The sequence below is a fragment of the Pseudophryne corroboree genome, chromosome 1 (assembly GCF_028390025.1).
Source record: "Pseudophryne corroboree isolate aPseCor3 chromosome 1, aPseCor3.hap2, whole genome shotgun sequence".
NCBI lineage: Eukaryota > Metazoa > Chordata > Amphibia > Anura > Myobatrachidae > Pseudophryne > Pseudophryne corroboree.
The window spans coordinates 531,946,789-531,962,592 of record NC_086444.1 but is presented as its reverse complement, the minus strand read 5'-3'; the positions used below and the strand labels follow the sequence as shown (position 1 = coordinate 531,962,592).

The 15,804-nt window shown below is 38.1% G+C and overlaps 1 protein-coding gene and 1 pseudogene across 33 annotated transcripts in view; one reads left to right on the top strand and one right to left on the bottom strand.

Moving 5' to 3' along the window:
• Positions 1-15,804, top strand: part of PTPRD (protein tyrosine phosphatase receptor type D) — a 2,362,472-nt gene that overhangs the window by 299,829 nt on the left and 2,046,839 nt on the right. The gene's annotated exons all lie outside the window — the stretch shown is intronic.
• On the bottom strand, positions 3,803-3,921 carry LOC134953722 (5S ribosomal RNA; annotated as a pseudogene).

Here is a 15,804-nt window from a genome sequence, read left to right as displayed (position 1 = left end):
TACTAATAATAGTTTAATAAGTATATAAAAGTAAAGAAATTATTTTTAATCATGCAACAACTTAGAGGCCACCCTTAAAGATATGGTATAGACTTACAGATACTGTATTTGGCAAGAGTGAGAGAGAGAGAGAAAGTGACCAGTCAGAAGTGAAACAGAGGCTGTAGAGGAAGAGCACTGTGATTAGCATTTTAACTATTTACTGGAACTCTCATTGAAACTTAAGGAATATAGTACTTTTTAATCCCTTATTACTACAATTTATCATTAAAATATAATTGTGAAAGCAGTGCGAAACTCAGCTTCCCCACTGACATTGGCTTGGAGCGTAAACAGTTAACACATTGCTTCATTAGGTCACTCCCAGGGGTTAAGCACATTTGTGACTAAGCTAGAGGTTTTCAACACTTTGATGAATAGATTGGTTATATTTAGGAACAAGTGTAGCTTAAGGTAGCAATCGTGCACCATAAAGGGAAAATTATACCTACTTTTTTATTTACAGTAGCATGAAAATACCACAAAGCATAGTTGTATCATTAATTTACTGTATAATTAAGAATCAATGTACCTTACTTCCTGACTGAATTATGAAGGTGCAAAGTTGAACCTTCTAGCTAGAATAAATCTTAACTTTAAATGAGTCCCACATGGACACATCTATATGGGTGTATGGCCCACACTGAACACACTGCACACCCTGTACACCCTGAGCAGTAGACTATAGCACAGTGTTATGTATTTGCTAAAGTGTGGGTTTTAAGAAAAGGAGATGTTGCTAATAACAACCAATCCGATTCTAGCTATTATCTTCTAGAAGGTGTTAGATAAATGATAAGTCAAATCTTATAGGTTGCAATGGGCAACATATTCACTTCTAAAGACCCACACTTTAGTAAATATACCCCTGTGAGATAGGGGTGCCCACATGAAGTTGGTACATTGTCCTCATCCTTTCTTAAATTGGCCCTAGTGGCCAATTATGAGAATTATACTAAAGAACATTATAATACTGTAATAGTTCTTGCAGTTTCTTTCATTGTTACAATTATGGATACTGCCAGTATTCATCAATATTAACCTTCTTTTTGGTCACCAGCAGCACTAGGCTGTTGGTAACAGAAAAGTGGAGGCCATCAAGCAAGGTTAATTCAACATGTGTATGTGTTAAAGACATTAACATATGTGCATAAAAATGTATCCCAGCTGGGATCCAGTGAAGCCTTTTTAGCTCTGCTAAGTCCCATTATCAGGTATAGGCAATGCCATTTAGGTTGACAATAGTTTCATAAATTGCCAGATTCTATTGCTTCATAGAGGTATTTGGGGATGGTGGTAAATGCGAGAAAATGGGATAAGCTTGGAGGAGTCTGTTAGTGGCACAAAGCAGTAAACAAGCCTTTTTCCAGGACCCTTTTTTTCTAGAAAATAGGCTATTCACTGCCTCATGAATAGAGCCCTTAATTTGTCTTGAACAATTTACTTTCCATAATGAAACAATTATGACCTTGATGTTGGAATATTCAGATGGAATTTTTTTGCAGGTACAGTTTTTTACTCATATCACTCACTGATACTGAATATTCAGTTTCCAGGCTAAAAATGTTTGATATTTCTAATAAGTTCCATTGCATGATCTTATTACAGCAATTATATACACAAATACAGTATTAACCTATGAAAAAAGTTTTAGACATTAAATTATAACTTTGCACAAGTAAGCACCAGATCATAATGTTAAAATTGATTTACTCACAACCAGTAGAAATCACAACCAAACTATGCAGTACAAATTATATATTATTTTCATCTTCTCTATTTAACAATAAACTGTTTAAAAATAATGGTACTTCATCTAAAAATTATATCTTGTGAAATTCAGTTAATAAAACTGTTATTACTGCAAAAAAATAATAATAATAATTTGCTATCACTCCTATCTCCAAATATCATATTTTTAATTAACTTTTTTATCTTTCTAATTAACATAGAGATAATCAGAAATTAGATTTTAAATTGCTATAGCTAAAATTGTTATTTACCCATAGTACTTTGTAAAGGTGGATGCAGTAAAATGCTTGTATTAAATCAAATATATATCTTATAGCAGTCAGTTGAATTCACATTTAGATTATATTATGTACTTCAAGCCGACTTTAAAAGCTGAAATGTACTGAATTGTTAATGCAGATTTCTGTCTTGATTTTTTTTCATTTTCTATTTTTTACTGTTAACCTTAACTTTACCTAAATCCATGCTGACATGCTGTAGGTGTAGCAGGAAAGAAATCTTTAAGATATAACTTTCACAAAGCATCTTATTGTTCTCTTACAGACAGCTTTTGTAGATAAATGTATATTGTGTAGCATAAAAGGTAATAACTGGATTTTCATGTTCAGGCATTCAAACAACTCAATGCTATCATATTGTACATGTGTCTACTTTTTTACTTTTATTGGCCATTCAGTATATATACTGTACACACACACACACACACACACACACACACACACACACACACACACACATCCATATATATATATATATATATATATATAATCCAAAGTGTATAGCGGCACTCACAAGGTTCATTAGTTCATAGTGCTGGGGTGCAGAAAATCTCAGGCATCACAGTAGATCCATTGCACAGTTGGCCATACTATATTTAGGCATACAGAGAGCATGCACTAGGCTTCTTAAATATCCAAAGATTTAATTTTATTCACTCACATAACATCACATCAGTGTATGTCAACATTTAGGGCCCAGCATTGTCCTTTATCAAGACCCAAACATCATCAAGTGAAAAAGATGTCCTGACCATGGACTCAAGGCTAAAAAAAAAGCAAGATGGATCCATGATGTGGGCACAATAGCCCAAAAAGGCTTAGCAGAGATGAATCCCTTAAATATTTATTTAACAATCAGCATTCTCTGTACTTTTCCATAACAATAATAATAATATGGGGTAAGGGGTTTTGGATCTGCACTGGAATGGATTAGGATTGTAAAATCATAGATTAAATAATATGTCAAGCCAACATGAAGATATTAAGTTAACCTTTCGGGTCAGAATACTGTTAATACTTGGTTGGCGGTGCTCCCAGAAACTAGTTCAGAAAAACTATAATTATTGGGGTTTTGCTTAGACGCAACAAAAGCTGTTTAGTCTATCTGGGACACACTTTTGTTGTAATATGATAAAAGATTGTTTTTGTGAAAAGTAAAACTTAACGTTTATTACTGTCTATTAAAAATTATAGAACGATCAAAAATAAATGATAAACCTAAGTACAGTAAAAAGTTATTAAATAAGTGACTCTCAGTGTTTCTTCCTATGATAGTGTGAACAGTATATACAGTATAATTAATATTTTATATCTTGCACCATAATGTGTCTCATAACATGAAGAAACTACTTAAGAGTAAAAATTGGCCAGGGTAACATTGATCAGAGCAAAAATCTCAGTTGTTTTGTTTTCTTATCTTGAAATCAAAAATTGAATTAGAATATTATTTAGAGAGCAAAAAATGGGCTGTTCTTCTCACTAACCAGCAATTCATATACTGTTAGTACTTATTATGTCTTGCCATTGGTATATGATCAAAAATAAAATGTATCTACATTGGTGTCCAAGAAAATAGAATGAGAATCAGAAAGGATACCAGACACTTCTTTTGCTCATCTGTTACCATCGAATGAGCAATGAGAGAGTGTATATGCGCCAAATTTTCTGGTATTGAAGGAAGTAAAGTACACTTCTGCTTTCCCAGGTATTTGTTATAGTTCAGCTTGTATATGTTTCTACAGTACCTGGTATTCTGAGAAGGTCCCCCTTTCTGGTACTGATCAGGCCCAACACTGCTTAGCTTCCAAGATCAGATGAGATTGGGCATATCCAGTGTGGTATGACTGTAGATGATGGATAAGCATCACTATTGATCGCATATGATTACCCGTATGGATGAGAGAGTGTATGATGAAGATGTATGGGACAAGATAGGATCCCAATAAGATATAGAATAGTAAAGCACTAGGGCCCTCATTCCGAGTTGATTGCAGGTAGCAACTTTTTGCTGCTCGTGCAATCAACTTGACGCCACCTATGGGGGAGTGTATTTTAGCATAGCAGAGCTGCGATCGCTTGTGCAGCCCTGCTATGCTAAAAAAGTTTCCTGCAAAACAAGACCAGGGTCAGACTTACTTACCCTGTGCGACGAATCCAGCGATGAAGGTCCCGGGATTGACATCAGACATCCGCCCTCCAAACGCCTGGACATACCTGCGTTCAGATCTCCGTGCCCAGAAAACTGTGAGTAGACGCCCTGGAATGCCTTCCCGCTGTCAATCTTCTTGCGATCGCGCTAGCGATCACTTTCTTCTTAATGCTGGCCACTGCCAGGCGACAAATGTTGCCGGGCAATGACACGTGCACATTTCGGGCACCGCACATGCGCAGTTCTGACCCGTTCATACCGCAGCGAAGAACCGCTGCGTGCGAATGGGTCAGAATGACCCGCTAGAATCTAAAGAAAGAGATAAGTATTACACTGAGATGGCATTGGGTTTTAGTTTGATGTAAATTTCTTTCAAGTGATACAAATTATGGGGTTTGATTGATATTTCAAGCAGTGAAAATAGTGGACAATCTGCAGCAACCAATTATCTTCAACCTATCATTTTCTAGAATGTCCTTAGTTAATGCTACCTCAGAGCTGATAGTTTGCTATGGGCAAATTCTCCACTGGTTTTACTGCTTGATACACCAACCACATAGTTAGCACTTCATTTGGTTGTAGATTTAAGATACTGCCCTTATCACTTACTGTATTTTTAATACAACTCTTCCTTATTTGTTTCACAAGCCCTCTGAAGGAGCTGCATTTTTTGCCATAACTCCACCTATGTTCTTTAGGAATTCAGTACTCTGGTAAATCTTTCACTGAGCGATTTAGAATAAATGTCTTTAATATATCAAAGTCCCTGCTTACATTCACAATATCTGCACACTATATATCTAAAATGGTGCTTGAACACTCCTTCTTTATTTGACTGGTTTCAGCCTGCTTTGCTCTTTGTTCCTTTAAAGATAGTTTGCCAGTGGAGTAGATGAAACTCTCCAATCAGACTGTGAATTTCACATTATTATCTTTTTTCTCTCAGTGTGATTAGATAAAAATGAGGTAAAAAACCTTATGCTTCTCCCACCCAATTTTGGATTACTGAGGTCATGCGCACTCCCGATACCCACAGTATCCAAATTTTTTAAAAAATGGTTGCGGGGCTTTCAAAGCTGAATACCCTGCCACGCAAGTAATAAAAAAATGATAGTCACCTGTCTGGTGGTTTCCGTGGCTCCTGGTGGTCTCCCCTTCTTAAAAAAATTGTTGCGTGGCTTTCAAAGCTGAATACCCTGCCACGCAAGTAATGAAAAAAATGATAGTCACCATAGGATTAAGTATTTAACTTTTATTATAAAATAGATCTATTCAAAACAAAAGACATTTGTCATTTGATGGGTTCTCAAATGTTTACTTATTTACTTCTCATATAACATTGTCTTATGTATCGATAGAAAACATCTATAATAACAAAGTATAATCTGTTGAAATTACATATAAGTTTGGATTGCTAACAACGCCGAGTGATGACGCACGTCACGGGTCGAGTGATGACGCACGTCACGTGGGCGCTCCGTCAGGTGACATAGATCTACCTATGGAACAGGGGATCGCCGAGGTCTCTGTAGGAATAAGGATATACCTTGGAAGAAGGGACTGTTAGCATGTGGTCACATGCTAGATATCATGTGACCACTGAGAAACATTTTTGGATCATGTGACGAGCCAAGTCACATGATCGGCACTATCTTATGTTTTTTACTGTGTAAATAGGAGAATAATACTCGTTTTTTGAATGTAATACAATTTATAAAGAGATATTAAGATTGTACTCTGACTGATAGTCTTTTATATTGTTACTATGGATGGTTTGCTCTTTTGTACTAGTAATGACCCAAACAGGTGGTGCTAATTAGCTCATTAGGAAGGGTATAAATGGAAGACCCTATGCTCATAAAATTTATGCTCCTGAGGAAGCTGGATTATACCAGTGAAACGCGTTGAGCCTACTCTATCCATCTGGACTTGAGCTTACTATACCTGTCTGGACTCTGTTCTCCAAACCGGCCCGCAAAGCCGTGTCATCCTTCGGCAAAATTTGGACTTCTCTCCCATCACTGGACCTTATCATCAAATTGGTCTACCTCACCCCTACAGCTACTAAAGGACTTGTTCCAATGCTGATGCTTACCAACGTGGGGATCTGGTAACTATTTACCCATTACAGTGAATGCACAAAGGGAGGCTGTCCTAGCCTTTAGGAATGGACAATTCTAATACAGGAGAATTTATGAAATTTTATCCAGATAAGATATATTGAAATTTTATCGCCACCTAGTGGCAATAGGAATTCCTTTCTTTTAGATTTGTTACATGTGTTATGTCAAATAAATTGTTATCTTTTACATAGAGTAAACCATCCTTATTATTATTATTACTATTACATTATTAACATAAATTCTAACTGACTAATTTATTCAGCCAGCGCTGGTACACATATCCTTTCATTTGTTTAGTTTTGAGGAACTGACCTTCCTCCTACCTGCTGCTGTTGGTCGCGCACCTGCTTATTTATTATATACAGCAGGACCATGGCTGATCTTGTGAAGGACCTTGGTTATTTTGTTTCATAATAATCTTCCAAAATGTGCTATATTCCAAGACCCAATCAGTAGAATGTTTAGATGTGAATGCATCTATTACATTTCTTAGTTACATGCTATCAATCTTCTCAATTTAAAAACTTTACTATCTACCTAGATACATGGTTGAGTTACATTATTATGACCACCTCCTACATTTGATGTTGGCAGAGCGTAGCCAATGAACTACGTCATGTGTCATGTGCTGGCTTGGTGGGTATATAAGGTGTACGATAGGCCATCTGCACACATATCACTCTTTGCTGTCATGGGTAAAAGGGGCTATTTATCCAAGTTGCAAAAAGGGATGATTATCAGCTTTCAGGGTCTAGGGTGGCAGTATGTCTGAAACAGCGCAGTTTGCAAACTGTTTGCATGCTGCTGTGGTGAAGGTATATTGTGACTGAACTTGCGAAGCACCACATGCCATTGATGTGAGTGGTGAACGTTGGCTACAAAGGTCTGTTTGGGCCAACTGACACGCTACAGTGGAGCAGCTCACCATCAAAATCAACCTCGGGGCTACCAGATGTGTGTCTAAAATGACAGTTCAGCCCATCTAGCTGCTGCACACGGCGGTTACTCTGGCTATTACTGTAGCTGGTGGTCAAAATAATGTGACTTGACCATGTATTTGTTTTTAAATTGACATTACGTATTTCTTGAATTTATAAAGCAAATAAACCATGTGGTTGATGTCATTTGTATATTGATTTGAAGTAAAATATAGTATTATATGAAATTAATAGGTAACAATATTCCATAAAATAACTTTGACTAATAGTCCAGACTTTTGACATTTCAAATATTTGTAGCAATGTAAGGTAACATAGTAATAATAAATACTGCATGAATACTCTCTGGAGAAGATTCATTGAAGATGTGGGCTGAACTCTAACAGGCAATTATGTGAAACTGCCTTCCCTTATATCTGCAGGCACCTTGTTATGTCACAAGCAGATATAAGTGAAGAAACCACATTTCACGTTGCAGCCATTGACTGCAACTATACAAATTGAATTGCTTTTGGCACTTAAGCAAACAAGCCATGAGGTTCTGATGGCACCTTGCAGCTAATTAAATCTCACCGAGTATCCTGTAGCACCTTTATTTTCTAGCAAATTATTAAACAGCACCAATATAATTGTAACTACTGAAAAATAACACAGTAGAGTGCATTTTAAAACTAGTATATAAATATATTCATTACAAAATTCATATAACAAGCATATACTGTAGTGGTAATTTACATTATTCTGTTATTCAAGAAATTGTTTATAGACTATTATTATTATTATTATTATTATTATTATTATTATTATTAGACACTACAACTGCAAAAAAGTCAGGTTGTCTGTTTGTATTATAAAAGTGTTTATTGACAAGTCTTTTACCTTTCCTGGTGCCGTAGGGAAGGAAGGGAGGAGGGTGAAATACTCTAATGTACATCCAGCTGCAATTTAAAGGACATTGATACATGGCTGCCTTAATTTGCTGAGTCAAATACAGTCATTGCAACTCCTCTGCACGTTCAATTCATCTGTCCTGTCCCGTTATCCACAGCATATTTACTTTTAAAAACAGTTCTCCAAGGCCGCTATTTCAAGGTTGTTTCCTACAGAAATGTATTATTTCGTTTAAAATTGGCCTGTGAGAAGAATTAAAGAAGTGCACATGTTTTTATTTAAATGTCTGTTTACTTGATTTCATCCAAATGCAATTTCCTTCAGAAGAAGAAAGGTTTGAAACTTAGGTCAAGTCATCATTGCTGAAAATTGTATTGTCACCTTTTCAGACCTAAACAGAAGAATTACAGGGATTTATGGTTTGATAAAATGTCTCAGGATCTGTCAATATTTGCCACACATAAAACTATTTCTAGATTTTGAAAATGACTTTTTGTCAACCTTGACATAAACGATGGGTCAATTTTTTTTTCTCTTCTTTCATTACAATTAGTTTTAATAATCACCACAGAATCTGCACTTAAAGTGACTGATTCAAAGGTGCACGCAAACCACACACAAAGCTTACGCAGGTGAGCAATTATTTACTAATGGGCATGCATGTAATATTCTGGAAACTCCTACTGCGCATGCATTACCCTCAGTATATGCACACATGGGCTATTGCATACCAGAGAGATGGTGTCAGAACTCGAAAGGCAAAGTAATAGGTTTTCGCAGCTGAAGGCACACCCCCCACTTTAAATATACAGACTTTACACAAAAATGATGGGTTAGGTGCAAATACAGTTCTAGATGACCATAGAAACTTCACCACGTGATGAGAGTTTTTGATCGGGGGAATTTTCCTGCTTTATTTCTTATTCTTTGTGTTCCACAGACCATTCTCATGAATATAATACACATAGAAAAAAAAGGGGAAAGCATACATCATGGTGTAGAATGTCTAAACATTCATAGGTCATTTAGACAATGTACAAAATGCAGATATGCGCACCCTGGGGTGTGATAGGATAATTATATATTTTGTGGAGAACGTTCAATGTTCAGATGTTCAAATCCTTCCCTTTTGAATAAGAACAGAATTCCTCCTTTTTCCTCCTCCCAACCTGACCCTCTCCAGGAGGGACAGAATGCTCTGCTTCTCTCTTAATTTATGATTATCCTATCACACCCCAGGGTGCGCATATCTGCATTTTGTACATTGTCTAAAAGTTCTCTTGGAAGTGGGGGTGACCACTTCAGCGAAGATTGCAGCACTGCTGTGTTGGAGCGCTGGTTCGAAAACGTTTTTTAACAAGATTCATAGGTCATTCCCCTTTAAAAATTACTTTTAAGTTTTAAGGTGTCAAAAATATCTTTAAAATATTCCCACTGAGTTCCAATGGTAGCGTACTGTACTCACTCATTTACTCAGCATATAATGCATATACTGTCATGGTATCTTTATAGGAATGGACAGCATACCCAAACTCTCATTTAAGTAGAAGTATATAAAGGTTATCTTAATAAAGCATACCCAAAATCACAATTCCAAAGACTAGGAAAAACATATCAAGGTATCTTTTCAGAATCTTGACAGGCACAGCATACCACAATTCACTGTAAGGTAAACTGGAACATCCATATAAAAGTAGCTTTTCCATGTTTGATTGAAGCATCAATTAAACAACCCCTTTTTATATAAAATTTTGTACTTCAAACTGTTTTTCACTTCAATCAAATGTAGAAAAGATACCTTTATATGGATGTGCCAGTTTATCTTATTGTGAGTTGGGGTACACTGTGCCTGTCTAAATTTTATTTTCCATAGCGCAGGGTAACATTGGTGATTGCACAGATGCTGCAGCCATACCTGAATGACTCCCAGCTTGCAAAGTATTATTTTTACAGTCATTGATTCACAGTCTGATGCCATTTCAAGGGTGGGACGGGGCAGCGATGGGCTCTGTTTGGAAAAATGGAGGTATGTTGCTGCTGTTTAGTGGGTGGAAAGAGGCCAGGGATGTTCGTAGTAGGACAGAAATTTCCTGGCATCTGATACTGGCTGCTTGGGTGCTTTGATCTGATTCTGCATCCTAGGATGCAGCTCGGATCACTAGTGCAGCAAGAGGCGTCTGCATGTAATAGATGCTCCCTGCTGCATTTACATACAGCACTATCATGGCTGCTTTCAAGGAAGCAGCCGTGATAGCAAAACCAACCGCACCTGCATGACCCCCGTTGTCACAAGATGATAACATTTTAAGGGGATTCATTATATTAATGAGCGAACTACCTTCTTTTTTTCTAAATCGGTGCCTCTAAAATGTTGGAAACAAGGTTGGGGTTATCTTCTTCTATTACTGTTCTCCATGACTTTTCTGTACTGCAGAATTTTTTCATAGCCACATTGATCACCAGGCAATCATTACTATGGAGGCATATTGTTTGAAAGTAATGTACCCCATCTTTCTATGTACTACTGCAAGGAAGAAGAGCAACTTAAGTCACTCCCTTCATTGTTCTCATTCATTTTTATATACAAAAGTCCCACCATAAGGACTTGCACATGACTACTTCCCAATGTGCATCCTCCTACTGTTAGCATTCCCTACCAGACATCAGTAAATATGCAGGAAAGGTATTTTGTTTTTGTTTTTCCAGAGCCCTGATTGCTGTAGAGGGTAAGACTCTTTCTCCTTAATCTTAAGGTATTTGCCAAGGATGAGTCCACTCAACCTACACAGCAAAGGAGTTAAAGGGCCCTGGCATTTAAAATTATGCATCAGTAGTGTGGGGTGGGGCCCAAATCGGTGCCATGCTTAGAACCTCACGAGGTGTAAATTAGAGATGAGCGGGTTCGGTTTCTCTGAATCCGAACCCGCCAGAACTTCATGTTTTTTTTCACGGGTCCGAGCGACTCGGATCTTCCCGCCTTGCTCGGTTAACCTGAGCGCGCCCGAACGTCATCATGACGCTGTCGGATTCTCGCGAGGCTCGGATTCTATCGCGAGACTCGGATTCTATATAAGGAGCCCGCGTCGCCGCCATTTTCACACGTGCATTGAGATTGATAGGGAGAGGACGTGGCTGGCGTCCTCTCCGTTTAGAATTAGAATAGATTAGAGAGACACTTGATTTACTAATTTTGGGGAGCATTAGGAGTACTCAGTAGTGTACAGTGCAGAGTTTTGCTGATAGTGACCAGTGACCACCACTTTTATTTATAATCCGTTCTCTGCCTGAAAAAAGCGATACACAGCACACAGTGACTCAGTCACATACCATATCTGTGTGCACTGCTCAGGCTCAGGCCAGTGTGCTGCATCATCTATTATCTATATATAATATTATATATATCTGTCTGACTGCTCAGCTCACACAGCTTATAATTGTGGGGGAGACTGGGGAGCACTACTGCAGTGCCAGTTATAGGTTATAGCAGGAGCCAGGAGTACATAATATATTATATAGTGAGTGACCACCAGACACACAGTGCAGTTTATTTAATATATCCGTTCTCTGCCTGAAAAAAGCGATACACACAGTGACTCAGTCAGTCACATACCATATCTGTGTGCACTGCTCAGGCTCAGGCCAGTGTGCTGCATCATCTATATATATATTATATATCTGTCTGACTGCTCAGCTCACACAGCTTATAATTGTGGGGGAGACTGGGGAGCACTACTGCAGTGCAAGTTATAGGTTATAGCAGGAGCCAGGAGTACATAATATTATATTAAAATTAAACAGTGCACACTTTTGCTGCAGGAGTGCCACTGCCAGTGTGACTAGTGACCAGTGACCTGACCACCAGTATATAATATTAGTAGTATACTATCTCTTTATCAACCAGTCTATATTAGCAGCAGACACAGTACAGTGCGGTAGTTCACGGCTGTGGCTACCTCTGTGTCGGCACTCGGCAGCCCGTCCATAATTGTATATACCACCTAACCGTGGTTTTTTTTTCTTTCTTTATACATACATACTAGTTACGAGTATACTATCTCTTTATCAACCAGTCTATATATTAGCAGCAGACACAGTACAGTGCGGTAGTTCACGGCTGTGGCTACCTCTGTGTCGGCACTCGGCAGCCCGTCCATAATTGTATATACCACCTAACCGTGGTTTTTTTTTCTTTCTTTATACATACATACTAGTTACGAGTATACTATCTCTTTATCAACCAGTCTATATATTAGCAGCAGACACAGTACAGTGCGGTAGTTCACGGCTGTGGCTACCTCTGTGTCGGCACTCGGCAGCCCGTCCATAATTGTATATACCACCTAACCGTGGTTTTTTTTTCTTTCTTTATACATACATACTAGTTACGAGTATACTATCTCTTTATCAACCAGTCTATATATTAGCAGCAGACACAGTACAGTGCGGTAGTTCACGGCTGTGGCTACCTCTGTGTCGGCACTCGGCAGCCCGTCCATAATTGTATATACCACCTAACCGTGGTTTTTTTTTCTTTCTTTATACATACATACTAGTTACGAGTATACTATCTCTTTATCAACCAGTCTATATATTAGCAGCAGACACAGTACAGTGCGGTAGTTCACGGCTGTGGCTACCTCTGTGTCGGCACTCGGCAGCCCGTCCATAATTGTATATACCACCTAACCGTGGTTTTTTTTTCTTTCTTTATACATACATACTAGTTACGAGTATACTATCTCTTTATCAACCAGTCTATATATTAGCAGCAGACACAGAACAGTGCGGTAATTCACGGCTGTGGCTACCTCTGTGTCGGCACTCGGCAGCCCGTCCATAATTGTATACTAGTATCCAATCCATCCATCTCCATTGTTTACCTGAGGTGCCTTTTAGTTGTGCCTATTAAAATATGGAGAACAAAAATGCCACTCCTAGATGGGCCCGGTGTTTGTGTCGGCCACTAGGGTCGCTAATCTTACTCACACAGCTACCTCATTGCGCCTCTTTTTTTCTTTGCGTCATGTGCTGTTAGGGGAGGGTTTTTTGGAAGGGACATCCTGCGTGACACTGCAGTGCCACTCCTAGATGGGCCCGGTGTTTGTGTCGGCCACTAGGGTCGCTTATCTTACTCACACAGCGACCTCGGTGCAAATTTTAGGACTAAAAATAATATTGTGAGGTGTGAGGTATTCAGAATAGACTGAAAATGAGTGTAAATTATGGTTTTTGAGGTTAATAATACTTTGGGATCAAAATGACCCCCAAATTCTATGATTTAAGCTGTTTTTTAGTGTTTTTTGAAAAAAACACCCGAATCCAAAACACACCCGAATCCGACAAAAAAAATTCGGTGAGGTTTTGCCAAAACGCGGTCGAACCCAAAACACGGCCGCGGAACCGAACCCAAAACCAAAACACAAAACCCGAAAAATTTCAGGCGCTCATCTCTAGTGTAAATCTGCCTCTGTGCCCTACCTATGCTGCATTGTTATAAAGCAGAATTACCTTTCCCCACCCAAGATGAGTATTGTGAGAATCACTAAAAGACCACTTCAAGCAGGAGCAAAGACATTTTCTATAACTTTCCACGTTTTACTTAATATATGTCATGTTTTTGTCCACAATATTTCATATTTTACTTGTGTTTTCTCATTGTAAATGAGTTTGTTTTATAGTGGTCTACTTTTATTTTATTGGACCTAACACTTTATTGTTCAGTAATGCTGTCTTTTTGACATCCAAAATAAAGAATTAAACAAAAGATTAAAGAAATCCATTTGTCACTTCCCGTGAGCATAATGCAAGCTGTGAGTTAGAGCAGCTCCATAGCAGCCACAGCAAAGTAAGGCACTCCAGCTCCTCGAAATAGCAGGAACTCCTCATACTTACCCTGTAGTCAGTTTCTGTGTACAAATGGACTATTTACTATTCTCCCCATGTCTGCTAAGCAACAGAGATCTTAGCCTAAAAATAAGTGAGAATCCAACATAGCCACTGTGACTGATTTTCAGAAGACATGCTGCATATATCCTCTGATGCTGGATCCACTACTCCCCTAGAACTTTCAGTTTTGATGAACCAGTTTCTTGCTAGGAAGGGATTGTGGCCATTGCAATGACTTTGGGGTAGATTTACTAAAGTAAAAATTTTCTGAGAGAACAGGCAGATTCTTTTAAATAACTACTCCAGGAGTCCCACAATCATTTCTTACAGCTCAACAGGTGCAGGATATTGAAGTTAGATTGGGGAATTTTTTCAGGATGTATCTGATTTTAAGCAGCAATTTGGCTAGACCTACATAAATTTACATCCCCTCTGCAATAAGCTTGATGAACCTGAAAACAGTTCTAAGAGAAATAACCTTCAAGTGGTAGGTTTGCCTCAATCTTTGAAGGGAACTGCTGTCTACCATTGTGTTAGAACATCTCTCCCAGAACTAATGGGGATTGTGGCAGACTGGGATTATATGGTGGTAAAATGTGTTCACTGTATTGGACTATTCGATCCAAGGCTGATGCCTGCCCTTGGGTGACTATACTTCACTGACTAAATTACTTGCATTAAGATTTACTATGGTCAGCTTGTATATGTCATACAGTAGGTCCCTCTGGTGTGAAAGATATAAAACACATCTGTTTCAAGATTATTCTGCTGATTTTATCCATGCCAGACAAGCTGTCTCTACTAGTTGTTCTCGATTTATCAAAGAAAACCACAAGTTTGGGCTTCTTTATACAGCTAGGATGAAACTGTTTATAAATGGTTCTCCTAAAGACCTTATGACCCCTCATTGTTTATCAGTGCAGGACTGATGCCTTATCTCAATCTATCTCACTTCTGATAAGGTTCCTATGTGTTTTCCAGGTTTCCTGATTTCAATTACAGAGGACATTATATTGCCTTATACTCTGATTGATTTTTATGTCCTTAAATATGTTTCCCCTGGTTATACTGGTTTCTATACCCATCTTCTGTTTTATGATGGATACACCGGTTCACTTGTTATGGCCTCATACTGTCCCACCCATGCATGGGGTTCTACCTAGCCATTTCATATTTTTCCCATGCCTGCCATCTTACTTATTATCCTTCCCTATTGCCACCTGCTGTTCTTCTTTTACCTATATGTTGTTTACATGTCTTACTGTTCTAAATGTATGAATTTTCTACTATTATTTTGCTATTGTCATGTTTATCACATCAATGCTGCCATTTGTTGTGGCCCACTGGGAGTCTGTTTTTAGTTCTTTATTTACTCTAATTTTATTAATGTCGTTTCTTTGTGATGTTTATATAAGTTAGTTCCTGTTAAGATGTATGTTCTATGGGATATGGTATTGTTCAGGTTTTTTTTTTTACATTTATACTGTATTTCTGACAGGTATGGCTCATACAGTTTCTCTTGTTCCAAACCTTCCCTGTTTTTGCCCCATGACTTTTAAATTGCTATAGAGGGTTACAATATGTCTCTGCTGCAATCTTTTCCAGAATGGGCTTGCTTCTGGATGATATCTTCCTCTACCTGGAGCAGCTCCTGGTTATTATTTTATTTCATCTATGCTTTCTCTGCTTGGCTGGCATGGCTATTCTGAAAATGTATGGTTATTCTGAAAATGTACGAGGTGTGAACT